Here is a 14476-nt window from a genome sequence, read left to right on the forward strand (position 1 = left end):
ATGTTTCTGTGAAGTGCTATTGTAATGGTTGTGATTCACAACCATTACAATAAAACTTCAAACGCATTAAGAGCAAGTGAGCGAGCGAGAAATCTTTAAACCTTAGTGCATTCCTTTAATCCTTGCAAAAATCCATTCCCCTAAAGATGCAATTCTCCCTGGCTGAAATCAGCAATGCTATTCCTGCTTTACATTATATGCTTTATCTAGTCGAACCTCTGCAGCAGATATGCTAACACTGCTCTGGCCTGATGTCAGGGGCCAGCATTTCAATATCCTAAGCCCTTGCAGCTATCACTTTTGGGACAGAGGGTCAGGCTTGTTCTCTAAACTATTTTAAAACTAATACGTGGCTCAGTTATGGCTCAAAAGTATTATATCACAATCTAAATACCCCCCCTTAATTAGCAGAATAAGCAATCACCTTGTAAACCATGATGAAAGACTACACTGCTGTTTTTAAAGGACTTATTCTGTTTCTCTCTTTTAATCACTCCTTTTGGTTCAAGGAGTGATCATAGTCAAAAGACATATGCAGTTGCCTATATTTTCTCTCTGGTTGCAAGAGAAAATAAATGTAAATGGCAGAGCCAATCTTTATATAAGATTGGGAAAGAAATTGTGATGATTAACTACACTGGTGTTGACAGATTGTACCAACTGTTGCTGAACACACTGGATTTCAAAAAGAAAAGCCCTCAGGGCATTGTCTGTAAAGAGTAGACACTCAGATACAATCTACAAGTTGCTCTTTTTGGAATAAGTGAGTTTGTCTCTAATGTCATTTCTCCACCCAAGGTGCCTGGCAATAGTCACAAGAGGATCGCTCATGTCTCTTGGGGAACAGGCAGCATTTCTCTCTCTCTCTCTCTCTCTCTCTCTCTCTCGTCATAATTCCCATCACAGCTGAACAGAGCTTTCAGCAGTACAGGCTAAAAGCAGGAGTGGTTTTCCAAATGCATTTCAGAGAAGACAACCACGCACAAAGAGAAGTCAGAAGAGAGAGTCTGATGTATTCTGGGGTAAATTCTCCACTCATAAGCTGTGGTCAAACCTGCCAGTAAAAGTGAGTACGTATGTATTCCCTGAATCCTTAGCGACATATATGAGTTCTCTGAGAAATGCTTAGGAGTTCATCCAAAGGAGGAAGTTACATGATGGTAGAAATTTGCCAACATTGTCCTGATAAAGGCCTGTTCAATATTCATGTGCACAGAAGCTCAAATATGATGAGGCCAGGTTGTATTACTGATCATACATTAATAATCTTAGAACTGCAGAACTGGAAGGGTCTAATTTGTTCTAATTTAAATAAACAGAATATTATGAAAGGTAGAAAACGAGTGATTATGATGTGCACAAGTATTCAACTACAGAAAGATTATGTTGCACTAAGTAGTAAAACATATAGCTCAATATGCTGTCAACCATTTACACACATGCGGAACAGCAGGAGAAACTGCCATGCTAATCTAATGAGGTGGAAGTAGTTAACTGCTGGATAGCTCTGTGGGTTGGGTATCTGGCTGTGGAGTCAGAGGTTGAGAGTTCAATTCCCCACTGTGTCTCACTTGATGATCCATCACTACTGGAAAAACAATAGCTTTGATTATGCGGACCTTTCTCGGCAAAGTATTGTCTCTGCTTTTTAAGATGCTGTCGAGGTTTGTGATCGCTTTCCTCCCAAGAAGCAGGCGTCTTTTAATTTCGTGGCTGCTGTCACTTCTGCAGTGATCATGTCACTGCCTCCATATCTTCCCCTTCTACTGTATTTGCCAGGAGGTGATGGGACCAGTGGCCATGGTCTTAGTTTTTTTGATGTTGAGCTTCAGACCATTTTTGCTCTCTCCTCTTTCACCCTCATTCAGAGGGTCTTTAAGTCCTCCTCATTTTCTGCCATCTGCATATCTGAAGTTGTTGATATTTCTTCCGGCAATCTTAATTCCGGTTTGGGATTCCTCCAGTCCAGCCTTTCGCATAATGTATTCTGCATAGAAGTTAAATAAGCAGAGGGACAATATACAGCCTTGTACTCCTTTCCCAATTTTGAACCAATCAGTTGTTCCATATCCAGGTCTAACTGTTGCTTCCTGTCCTACATATAGATTTCTCAGGAGGCAGATAAGGTCGTCAGGCACTCCCATTTCTTTAAAAACTTGCCATAGTTTGTTGTGGTCCACAAAGTCAAAGGCTTTTGCATAGTCAATGAAGCAGAAATCGATGTTTTTCTGGAACTCTCAGGCTTTCTCCATAATTGAAGTCTGCATTCAATTTTCTGCAACTTTCCCCATCTCCTTGCATTTTGTTTCCCTTCTCTTCTCTGCTATTTGCAAGGCTCGTTGAACAGCCACTTTCTGCTAGTTGAACAGCCACTTTCCTATATTGCATTTCCTTTTCTTTGGGATAGTTTTTTGTTGTTGCCTCTTGTACAATGTTATGAGCCTCCATCCATAGGTCTTCACTCTGTCCACCAAATCTAATTCCTTAAATCTGTACTTCACTTCCACTGTGTATTCATAAGGGATTTGTTGTAGATTTTACCTGACTAGCCCAGTGGTTTTTTCTACTTTCTTCAGTTGAAGCTTGAATTTTGCTATAAGAAGCTGATGATCAGAGCCACAATCATCCCCAGGTCTTGTTTTTGCTGACTGTATAGAGCTTCTCCATCTTTGGCTGCAGAGAACATAATGAATCTGATTTTGGTATTGCCCATCTGGTGATGTCCTTGTGTAGAGTCACCTCTTGTGTTGTTGGAGAAGAGTGTTTGTGATTACCATCTTGTTCTCCTGACAAAACTCTATTAGCCTTTGCCCTGCTTCGTTTTGAACTCCAAGGCCAAACTTTCCTGTTGTTCCTTTTATCTCTTGACTCCCTACTTCAGCATTCCAATCCCCTTTAATGACAAGAACTTCTTTCTTTGGTGTCAGTTCTAGAAGGTGTTGTAAGTGTTCACAAAATTGGTCAATTTCAGCCTCTTCAGCATCGGTGGTTGGTGCATAAACTTGGATTACTGTGATATTGAAAGGTCTGCCTTGGATTCGTACTGAAATCATCCTATCATGGAATTTGCTACCATTGCTTAATCTACCACTTTAGATGGTTTTAAATGGGGGATTAGACAAAATCGTGGAAGATAAGTCTATCAGGGGCTACTAACTACAATGGCAGCATGTTATCCCTAAGGTCAGGTCCAGCATGTCTTGTTCTGCAGTCAGTGATATGCATATCACTGATTGTGGAACAAGACTAGGAGGGCACTATTATCCTGTTGTCTTGCTTGTGGGGGCTTCTCATGCATGCCCAGTTAGTCACTGTGAGAAACCACAATGTTAAACTAGGTGGGTCTTCTGTCTGAGTCAACACAGCCTTTCTTAAATTCTTTGGAGAGGGCAATCACACCAAAGGTATATGCACTGTCTCTGTCATGAGAAAAGATGTCACTGCTGGGAGGTTTCTTTCTGTGCATGTAACTGAGTCCTATGTCAAATGGGATAAATCTATGCTCTTCCTTGACTGGACAATGCACTTGGAATGTATATTTCTGAGAGTGTATGAGATATGTTTATCATATTGCTAATGCAAGCATTCAGGTGATGTATCACTTCTTAGACAGACACATACGCATGCCAGGAACTGAAGGTGGTTTCTCCACCCATTCATTATCTATGCTCCATACCAGCTAGTTATGATCATTTCTAAAATTTAACCTTGTCCACTCCCCAAAGCCTTCTCAAGAACCTAGCAATCAATTCTAAGAGCAACTCAAATAACTGCCTTCTACTTGTCAACTTGCATGCCATCTCAATTTCTACCACATCAGGACCAATCATAGGCATCCTTCAGTCTCGAGAGACTATGGTAACATGCTCTGAATCGAGGAGTGTCCTCTCCAGAGCATGAAGCCCGGGTAAGGTAATATAGAGAATAGGCTGTTACCCAAGCAGCAGATCCCCCCTCTCCACATTGCTGAAATGGTCCAATGGAAAGGCAAGAGCCAATACGACTGGTTCCAGCAACGTCGCAGGAGTTGGCAGAACGACACGAGCTGCCTTCGGGACTCCAGCTCCGGATTTTGCCTCGAGGTTAACTCCTGAAGCCTTTTCCATTGGTGGATATAGCCACAAGGCAGTGGAGGTTTGAAATTGGAGTTTTCCTTCTCCTAGATGGGCTGCCTTCCATGGCTGACGAGCCCCACCTACCCGGCCTGCTCTTTAATACGGCAAAAGTATGATCTGATCCTTAAAACTTTCCTAACTCCCCGGCTTATGCAAATCTAATTGGCTTTTCTATTTACCATATTAAGGCCAGATACAAAATTTGAGAATTACGGGCGCCGTTAGGCGCGTGGTCCTGGGACATGCTCTTTTACAGCAGGAAGTCCCACCCCTAGGCCCCACCCCCAGGCCATGTGGTCAGGAGACAAAAGGAAAGCCCAGGAAAAAAAAACTCAGCATGGCATCCATGCAAACAGACCTGGCCTTCGCCCTCAGCCCAGCTTCCTAGGGAAAAGAGTCCAGGGTCCTGGGACATGCTCTTTTACAGCAGGAAGTCCCACCCCTAGGCCCCACCCCCAGGCCATGTGGTCAGGAGACAAAAGGAAAGCCCAGGAAAAAAAAACTCAGCATGGCATCCATGCAAACAGACCTGGCCTTCGCCCTCAGCCCAGCTTCCTAGGGAAAAGAGTCCAGGGTCCTGGGACATGCTCTTTTACAGCAGGAAGTCCCACCCCTAGGCCCCACCCCCAGGCCATGTGGTCAGGAGACAAAAGGAAAGCCCAGGGAAAAAAAACTCAGCATGGCATCCATGCAAACAGACCTGGCCTTCGCCCTCAGCCCAGCTTCCTAGGGAAAAGAGTCCAGGGTCCTGGGACATGCTCTTTTACAGCAGGAAGTCCCACCCCTAGGCCCCACCCCCAGGCCATGTGGTCAGGAGACAAAAGGAAAGCCCAGGAAAAAAAAACTCAGCATGGCATCCATGCAAACAGACCTGGCCTTCGCCCTCAGCCCAGCTTCCTAGGGAAAAGAGTCCAGGGTCCTGGGACATGCTCTTTTACAGCAGGAAGTCCCACCCCTAGGCCCCACCCCCAGGCCATGTGGTCAGGAGACAAAAGGAAAGCCCAGGAAAAAAAACTCAGCATGGCATCCATGCAAACAGACCTGGCCTTCGCCCTCAGCCCAGCTTCCTAGGGAAAAGAGTCCAGGGTCCTGGGACATGCTCTTTTACAGCAGGAAGTCCCACCCCTAGGCCCCACCCCCAGGCCATGTGGTCAGGAGACAAAAGGAAAGCCCAGGAAAAAAAACTCAGCATGGCATCCATGCAAACAGACCTGGCCTTCGCCCTCAGCCCAGCTTCCTAGGGAAAAGAGTCCAGGGTCCTGGGACATGCTCTTTTACAGCAGGAAGTCCCACTCCTAGGCCCCACCCCCAGGCCATGTGGTCAGGAGACAAAAGGAAAGCCCAGGAAAAAAAACTCAGCATGGCATCCATGCAAACAGACCTGGCCTTCGCCCTCAGCCCAGCTTCCTAGGGAAAAGAGTCCAGGGTCCTGGGACATGCTCTTTTACAGCAGGAAGTCCCACCCCTAGGCCCCACCCCCAGGCCATGTGGTCAGGAGACAAAAGGAAAGCCCAGGAAAAAAAAACTCAGCATGGCATCCATGCAAACAGACCTGGCCTTCGCCCTCAGCCCAGCTTCCTAGGGAAAAGAGTCCAGGGTCCTGGGACATGCTCTTTTACAGCAGGAAGTCCCACCCCTAGGCCCCACCCCCAGGCCATGTGGTCAGGAGACAAAAGGAAAGCTTTCCACATCAGGACCATGCTTTGGAATATTCATGTGCTGTGCTAGAAAGCATTCTAAGGGTCCTTTCCAGTCATGTATGGATACAAAGAGGCTTAAAGTCCCATATTCATCATGTCCTTTAAGGAACCCTACGACTGGTATCCTGTTGTGTTAGAAGAATGTTCACACAAGTCTGTTGAGCAGTTTGCCAGGCTCCCCACTGCATTCCCAGTCTTGCACTGATTGCAAGACTGTTTGCACTGTCGGTTGCATACCTGGTCATGTGATGGAAAGGCTTTGCAGGAGCAGGAGAAAGCTTATCCATTCTCCTTTGTGCTCTAAACAGGATACTAGCTGGTGTGATGCCCAAGCCTCCCTAAGGAGCTCTTAGCTTTCGAACAGAGAGTTCGACAGGCCATTTACCTACCACCTTTGCACTGAGGCAAGTCCTAAGACCTCAGCGGTGCGTAGCGTAAGCCCCTTGAACAAGTCTGACCTTAAAAGAGCACTTTACTTTTACCCAGTACTTTGCAAGTACATGGGCTTCGTGATTCCTTAGAACTCACAACAGCTCAGTTAGATAGGACTCTTAAAGATAGCTAGTTTGTGGCCCTCTCCACTCCCTGGATTTAGCCAGACCCTGCTGTCCAAGAGACCAGTCCTTTTGTAAGAATTCTTATAATTAATTTTTATTAGAAAAATGGCATTTCATAGAATTGCTCAAGATTTACCAAAAAGAACATATTCAAAGATTATTACAGTTAAATAAAATAACTAATTCCCATTAAAATAATAAACACTACTAAACTGGGCTAAGGTGGGCTACAGTGGGCTAGCCCCACCTCCTTCTTTCTTTTTACTTGCATCCTCTCTCAGTCAAGTTCCTTTCTCTCCCATCATCATGGAATTGAATCCCAGAACAGAACAGAACTTCTTTTCTTCTCACATAACCCATCGTCCATTTTCTACATTCTCTAACTCCTCCCTTCTTCTTGACAATTCTGGCTGTTAACCAATTAGCCTCAAGGGGCTGTAACACCTTCCTCCTCCTCCCTTAATTCCCAAGAAAGTTTTATCTCTTCTCCAATTAGCTTGGAATGTTGAGTCTTCCACGGGCCCCTTGATTCGACCTTCAGCTCTATCTCAAACCATGCTCTACTGATCTTCAGAAAAACACTCTCATAGCACTTAGAAAAATACATTCCAACGTTTCTCAAATCATCTTCACACAGAACCTGTCTGACTCCATCTTACATTTCTCTGACTACATATCCTATCATCATGACAGCTGGTATATGCTATGAAGCACATGGAGCCTAAGCAGGCTGTCACAGAGAAGAGTCTTCCTTCTCATAGTCATTCAGGTCTCTTCCACCGTGCCGAAATCCTTTTCCTTTCAGAATTTTATGAGGCTCTGTTACTCCTTTAAAGCCTAAATAATTTTAATGTGAACAAGAAAGCCAATGTTTGCTCACATCAATCCCTGGATACCCTTGCCTTGCCTGACTCAAAGACCTTTCCCCACTGCCAAACTTTAGATTGCAAGCTCCTCATGGCAGGGACCTGCCTTTCCTGCTTATGCTGCAAAGTGTCATACTAACCAATTGTTTTATTCTCCATCTAAATAATATATAAACAAGAGACATGGAAATGGAGATATTCACCCTTGCTTATATGTAATCTTCTTCAAGCCATAAGATATTTTCACTGAAAAAAGTGGGGAAAAGGAGAGAGAGAGAGAAAATGGCGTACAGAATTATTTTGCCAACTACTCTATGTGCTACCCCTGGTATTGCGGATTTTCAAAATAGTCTACAGCTATTTGACATGAGAGCTAGACTAATGTCAACCCTCAGTAGTGATAGAGATGTGGAAATCTGTGCAAATGAGCCATGCAGAGTACAACTGCTGCAACTGAGGAGAAAGACTGAGGTAGTCTAATTATTGTTAGACTTTTTGGGTCCTTTAGCAACCAGGCCAAGGCCAATAAATATCAGCTATTTCTCCCCTTGAAATCTGATGGGTAGAAAGACTCTAAGTGTTTTTTTGGCCTAGCAAGGCCTAACCCAAGCACCTTAGAACCTGCCAATTGGGATATAATTGTAAGACACCAAGCTTTTGAAAGAGGCAGCTGTGTTAGTCTGTTTCACTGTGCATAACAAAAATGAAATGAAAATAAATAACAAAAAGTATTGTGGTACATCAAAGACAAACTCAGTGTGAACTTCCGTGGATTATAATGCACTTCCTCAGACAGGTGAAATGAAATATAGTAATAGGTTTATATACAAAAAAAGAGATTCATTTGAAATGTGGTGCTGGAGGAGAGCTTTGTGGATACCCTGGACCATCAGAAAGACAAACAAGTGGATCCTAAATCATATCAAGCCTGAACTATATGTATCTGGAAGCAAAAAATTTTTGAAGTTGAGGCTGTCCTACTTTGGGTACATCATAGCAAGGCAGGATTATTTTGAAAAAAACAGTTATGCTGGGAAAGGTGGAAGGCAGCAGGGAAAGAGGAAGAATGAATGTAAGATGGGCTGACTTCCTAAAGAAAGCTACAGGGTTGAGTCCTCAGAAGCTGAGCAGGGCTGTTGAGGACAGGACATTCTGGAGATGGCTCATCAGAGCAATCAGAGGTAACCTAATGGCACATAACACAAATAAGTATACAACTATTACATTGTGAAGGTAGGGACCTATAGAGACAGGCACAGAACATGAAACTTTAAAATGACAATACAGTAGTGTTATCAATACTAGTAATGTGCTCTGAGAGTGTAAATTACCGTATATACACATCCAGATATAATGACTCTAGCTGTCTGCCATAAAGAACCTATGCTAAACACTTCATTGGTGGTCTATCCAAGTTTTTAAAAAATACATCATATTTTGCTTCAGTATTGTCCAAGCAATATTGAATATAGAACCAATCCATATAGATAATATAAAATAGGTGGGAAACACCTATTCTAGATGGGTGGTAGCAATTGCAGCCTATCATAGGCAAGGCATTCTTCTCACCATTGGCAGGATAGTTTTGAGAAGATGAAGAGATCATTTCTAGTTCTTTTTGTTTTAATGGCTTCTGATGGATAAAACACTGGACAAGGGTCATGGAGGCCCCATTCAAATACCTATTAAGCCATGAAGATAACTGGATGATCCCAGCTTAGCCAGCCAGCTAGCTAAGATGTTAGTGTCTAATCTAGTCCAAGGAGACATTGTCATCATCACAGCTGGGAAATGTTATATTTCAGACTGACAACTCCTAGAATCCTGGCCCGCTGCCTGTTGAACCGCCAGCACCACAGCTGCAGCTGCCCGCTGAGGTTCGGCCAAGGGAGGGAGTAGTGATCCGGCAACTTATGGTTCGCGTTCCCGCAGAAAGGGCTCTGCGTGCCATAGGTTCGCCATCCCTGATCTAGACTCTCCCACAAGACACCACAGATGAGCCTATGTGATTGCACAGTAAAAGTCTGGAACCACTCAAGGACAGGATACAAGTAGTAAGAATACCTAGCCCTACTGATATAAACGTAACTGATCAACTGATTGATTAATCAGTGAACTAAATTTAAATCTATTTTTATCAATCACAAAATAGACACCTTCTTTAGTACACTGAAGGACTGATTGTTTTGTCTCCTGTTTGAAATTACATTTGTTGATGTAACCCATCCCCTTTTATATTATCTATATAGACTGGTGCTATATAGCAATACTGCTGTTCTTTAATAGCATTTTGTTTCAGCATTGAAAGCACTTGTTCTATTTTGCACTTTGGCGAAAAGTTAGTTATGATACTCATAATTAACTGTTTTGGAAGAATACAGCCACTGTCATTAAATTTGTCTTTCTCATCTGTAGCCCGGACAAAGCCAGACTCCAGATTCCTTATGAGTTATGTGTAGGCTTTGACGTTCTTCTTTTTATCTGCCTTCTTAGGTTTTATCTGTCAAGATTTTTCTGCACTAGTAAATCCTGCCATGTTTGACAAAGTATGTCAGGCACTACCTCCCCCCCCCCCCCCGCCTTGAGCAGTACAGGAACTGGCTGTTTTGTCTGGTGTGGACAATGTCAAATGGCTGTTGACACCCATTACAGGGAAAGCATAACTGATTGCCTAGGTCTGGCAAAGATAATGCTGTAAAATTAAGCATTGCATATTCGATTATGTAGAATTCATCAAACCACTATCAAGAAAGAGACTGACTGAGACACTTATACCTGGACATTGTTGCCAAAAGATGACTAAATGCAATCAAATAGGACTTTCATATCCTTAATGTCTATGAGTCACTCGGACTTTAATGATCAGTAATTAAGGTGCACTCACATTACTATTTCTAGTTTTTCTACCTCACACACCACAGCATCTTTTGTAACAGCATCATTCTCTCTCAACTGTCAGGTCTTTATTCAAATAATCTGTCTTACAAGTCTGTGCATGTGTGTGTATACATATGGAAACACTTAGTGGCCAGATCAAGAACGCTGTTTATAACACCGCTTTGTCCACATTTGGCAAGAGGACAAAATGACTGGTTCAAAGTCCATTCGAAGGAATTGATGCCAGCCATCGAGGATAAGAGGAGAGCTCTAGCAGCATACAAAGCCTGTCCTAGCGAGTACAACTTGCAAGCTCTTTGAGCTGCTCGTAGCCAAGTCCAACAGGCTGCCAGGAGATGTTCCAATGATTATTGGCTTCAGCTCTGCTCTCAGATACAGATACTGTAGCAGCAGACACAGGTAACATCAGGGGAATGTATGACGGTATCAAGCAGGCTTTAGGTCCAATACAGAAGAAATCTGCTCCCTTGAAGTCTGCTACAGGCGTGATCATCCAGGACTGAGCACAGCAGATGGACTGCTGGGTGCAGCACTACTCTGAGCTATATTCCAGAGAGAATGTAGTAACCGAAGAAGCATTAAATAACATTGAGTACCTGCCTGTCTTGGAAGAGTTGGACAGTGAACCAACCTTAGCAGAAATAAAAGCGGCCTTGCTTGCCTCCAGCAAGGCAACTGGAAAGGATAACATCCCTGTTGAAGTGCTGAAGTGCTGTAAAGAGACCATCACCACCAAACTGTATGAAGTCTTTCGTCTTTGCTGGAGCGAAGGTGGACATGAAGGATGCAAACATCGTCACATTGTACAAGAACAGAGGTGACTGTAATAACTACCGTGGCATCTCTCTTCTCAACATTGTAGGGAAGCTGCTTGCCCGTGTTTTGCTGAAGAGGCTCCAGGTGCTTGCAGACAGAGTCTATCCAGAATCACAGTGTGGATTTTGAGCTAATAGATCCACCACTCACATGGTATTATCCCTCAGACAGTTGCAGGAGAAATGCAGGGAACAACAACAGCCACTCTTTGTGGCCTTCATAGATCTCACAAAGACCTTTGATTTGGTTAGCAGGGATGGCCTTTTTAAAATCCTTCCCAAGATTGGATGTCCACCCTGACTCCTTAGCATCATCAGGTCCTTTCATGAAGGAATGAAGGGCACTGTAGATTTTTGATGGCTCAGCATCAGATCCCTTTGACATCCGAAGTTAAGTGAAACAGGGCTGTGTCCTCACACCAACCCTGTTTGGGATCTTTTTCGCTATCATGCTGAAGCATGCTTTTGAAACTGCAACAGAAAGTGTCTTATCTCTGGACTAGAGCAGACGGAAAGCTCTTTAATCTCTCTAGATTGAGAGCGAAGTCCAGCTGAAATGCATACGGGACTTCCTCTTCGCCAATGATGCAGCCATTGTTGCCCACTCTGCTGAAGACCTCCAACAACTCATGAATTGTTTTAGGAAGGCCTGCCAAGACTTTGGACTAACAATCAGCCTTAAGAAAACACAAGTCATGGGCCAGGGCGTGGACTCACCTCCCTCTATTACCATTTCCACACAAGAATTGGAAGTTGTTCATGAATTTGTGTACCTTGGCTCAACAATCTCTTACACTCTCTCCCTAGATGTCAAGCTGGATAAACACATTGGCAAAGCAGCTACCATGTTCTCAAGACTCACAAAGAGAGTATGGCTCAAAAAGAAGCTGACAGCATACACCAAGATCCAAGTCTATAGAGCATGTATCGTGAACACACTTCTGTACTGCAGTGAGTCCTGGACCCTTTGTGCACGGCAGGAGAGGAACCTGAATACCTTCCATATGCATTGTCAACAACATATTTTTGGTATCACCTGGCAGGACAATAGAATAGTCCTAGATCAAGCTGGAATTTTTAGCATGTATACATTACTGAAACAGCAACATCTATGTTGGCTTGGGCATGTTGTGAGAATGGCTGGTGGTCGGATTCCAAAAGATCTCCTGTATGGAGAATTAGTGCAGGGAAATCGCCCCAGAGAGAGACCACAACTGTGATACAAGGATATCTGCAAGCAGGATCTGAAGGCCTTAGGAAGGGACGTCAACAGATTGGAAACTCTGACATCTGGGCGTTCAGCCTGGAGGCAGGCGGTGCATCACAGCCTCTCCCAATTTGAAGAGACCCTTGTCCAGCAGGCTGAGGCAAAGAGGCAGTCACGAAAGCAGCAAAATCAGGGAGCTAGACGGAGTACAGACTGTATTTGTCTTCAGTGTGGAAGGGATTGTCACTCTCGAAATGGCCTTCTCAGCCACACTAGACACTGTTCCAAGTCCTCCAAACAGAGCACAATACCATAGTATTGTATCGCAGGGAGCAGGGATCTATTGTCATGGTCCGCCCTCGAAGGCTACTGGATCCGATTGGATTCCAGGATGCCATGAGAGGGGTTACGGCTGACCTGGCTGGCGCTCCTGTCGAGGCCCTGGTTGACGGCTGGCTCACCGCCGCGACTAGTGCCATTGACACGATCGCACCTAAACGCCCTCTCCGCCGCAGAGATCGCCCGGCGCCCTGGTTTAACCAGGATCTTCGGGTGTCGAAGCGGGTCAGGAGACGGCTGGAGCGCAAATGGAGAAAGGACCCGACGGTTTTCAATCGTATAGCTGTTAAGGTCGCAACTAACCTTTACCAGTCTAAGGTAAAGGCTGCCAGTAGAACTTACCTCGCTAACCGGATAAGTGAGGCATCCAACCAGCAGGCGGAACTATTCCGTATAGTACGTGACCTATCCGGAGTTGGCCCGGGAGATAGGCCTCCCCCTAGTCTTACCCCGGACCAATTTGCAGCATTTTTTAAATCCAAAGTCGAGGCCATCCGCCGGGATCTCGCTCCTTTTTTGAATACAGTGAGTCAAGTTGGGATGTCCAGCGCTCCGTCTTGCCCGGTGTCTTTTGACTCTTTTCAGCCCGTATCGCCCGACACTGTGGCCAGGACGCTTGATCGCTGTCGTGCCACCACCTCCTCTTTGGACCCCTGCCCGGCCTGGCTAATCAAGGCAGCCAGGCCCTCAACAACGGAATGGGCTTCTGTAATAATTAATGGGTCTTTCCTTGAGGGTAGATATCCCTCTGCCCTCAAGGAAACACTCATTAGGCCCATAAGAAAGAAACCCAGTTTGGCGGCGGACGAAATTGGCAACTATAGGCCCGTCGCCAATGTTTCTTTCTTAAGCAAGGTAGTCGAGAGGGTGGTGGCCGATCAGCTCCAGGCGTTCCTGGATGAAACAGATGCCCTGGATCCATTCCAGTCGGGCTTCAGGCCGCGCCATGGGACAGAAACGGCATTGGTCGCCCTGTGTGATGACTTATTGAGGGAGGCCGACAGGGGCAAAGTGTCTCTGTTGGTACTCCTCGATATCTCAGCGGCCTTTGATACCATTGACCATGGTATCCTCCTGGGGAGGCTCGCCGAGTTGGGGATAGGTGGCCGGGCTTTTGCTTGGCTCCGTTCCTTCTTGGAGGACCGTCCCCAGAGAGTACAGCTTGGGGAGAATGTTTCGGCCCCGTGGTGCCTTAATTGTGGGGTCCCACAGGGGTCGATCATCTCCCCAATGCTGTTTAATATCTACATGAGGCCGCTGGGAGGGGTCATCAGGAGGTGTGGAGCGCAGTGCCATCAATATGCGGATGACACACAGCTCTACATCTCCTTTTTTCCAACTGCAGGAGATGCCGTTCTGTCCCTTCAGCGTTGCCTGGAGGCTGTACAGGAATGGATGCAGGAGAACGGGCTGAGGCTGAACCCGGACAAGACAGAGGTACTGAGGGTGGGCGCCCCCACACCTGGGGACATGGGAAACTCCCTCATTTTTGGGGGGGTGACCCTGCCCGCCAGGGATGGGGTCCGTAGCTTGGGTGTCCATCTTGACCCGGCGCTCACCATGGAGACCCAGGTGGCGTCCGTGGTCCGTTCCGCTTTTTTCCATCTCAGGCGGATAGCCCAGCTGCGGCCCTACCTTGATGTGGGGTCTCTCACCACTCTGGTGCATGCGCTTGTAGTCTCGAGATTAGACCACTGTAATGCGCTCTACGTGGGGCTACCTTTGAGATTGCTGCGGAAACTACAGGTGGTGCAGAATGCGGCGGCCAGACTACTCAGTGGGCTGAGAAGATACCAACATATCTCCCCCACTCTGGCCGCATTGCATTGGCTGCCAATCCGATTCCGCATTGATTTCAAAGTGTTAACGCTTACTTACAAAGCCCTAAACGGTTTAGGACCTCGATACTTGGCGGAACGCCTTCTCCCATCTAGATCTACCCGTGTCACTCGCGCGAGCCAGGAGATAAGGCTGAGGAG

Source organism: Pogona vitticeps, chromosome 1 (assembly GCF_051106095.1).
Source record: "Pogona vitticeps strain Pit_001003342236 chromosome 1, PviZW2.1, whole genome shotgun sequence".
In the NCBI taxonomy this organism is placed as follows: Eukaryota; Metazoa; Chordata; class Lepidosauria; order Squamata; family Agamidae; genus Pogona; species Pogona vitticeps.